The sequence below is a fragment of the Triticum dicoccoides genome, chromosome 7A (assembly GCF_002162155.2).
Source record: "Triticum dicoccoides isolate Atlit2015 ecotype Zavitan chromosome 7A, WEW_v2.0, whole genome shotgun sequence".
Taxonomy (NCBI): Eukaryota; Viridiplantae; Streptophyta; class Magnoliopsida; order Poales; family Poaceae; genus Triticum; species Triticum dicoccoides.
In genome coordinates, this window is record NC_041392.1 from 35,578,879 (window position 1) to 35,579,660 (window position 782).

Sequence of the window (782 nt, forward strand, 5' to 3'; positions counted from 1 at the left end):
TTCAGGCCCGTAGAGGCCCAGTAGGCCCATAGGCACATAGTGACAGATTAGGCCCGTAAGCCTGCAGTTGAGAGGAGCTCGAGAGGGTGGGCGCAGCAGCGCTTATAAACCACTCTTGAGCCCTCTCAACTAGTGAGGTGGGACTAAACTTATGGCCGCGACGCGGGCAGCAAAAGGACTTTGGTCCCGGTTGGTGCCACCAACTGGGACTAAAGGGGTGCATTGATACCGGTTCGTGGCACCAACCGGGACCAATGTACCCCCTTTAGTCCTGGTTGGTGGCACCAACCGGGACCAAAGGCCGCCGCTTCCGCCCTTTGGGCTGCTAAAAATAGACCTTTGGTCCCGGTTGGTGGCACCAACCGGGACTAAAGGGGGCTTTGGTCTCGGTTGGTGCCACGAACCGGGACTAATGCTTGGACTATATAAGAAACACTTGTGAAAATTTTCAGTTTTCATCGCCAGTTGCCCCCCCCTCGCCGACGATGCCGAGCTCATCGACGCCGTCAGGCTGCTCCACCTCGCTGTCCTCGTCGCCGGCATCCTCGGGCCCGCCGTCCTCGTCACCGGACTCCTGCCATCGCCACCCCCTCAAAGTGAACCCCCCCTTCCCATGGTCCCAATCGAGCGCCGCTCTTGCGCTTGAGCGTCCCTTGCTCTCTGCCCCTGCTCCATGGTCGCCACCGGCCCCGACGCATTGAAGAGCAAAAGGAGAGGAGAAGGAGTGGAGCAGCAGCAACACGCTGTCCAATTTTCAATTTTTTGAAATTTCTGATTTTTTT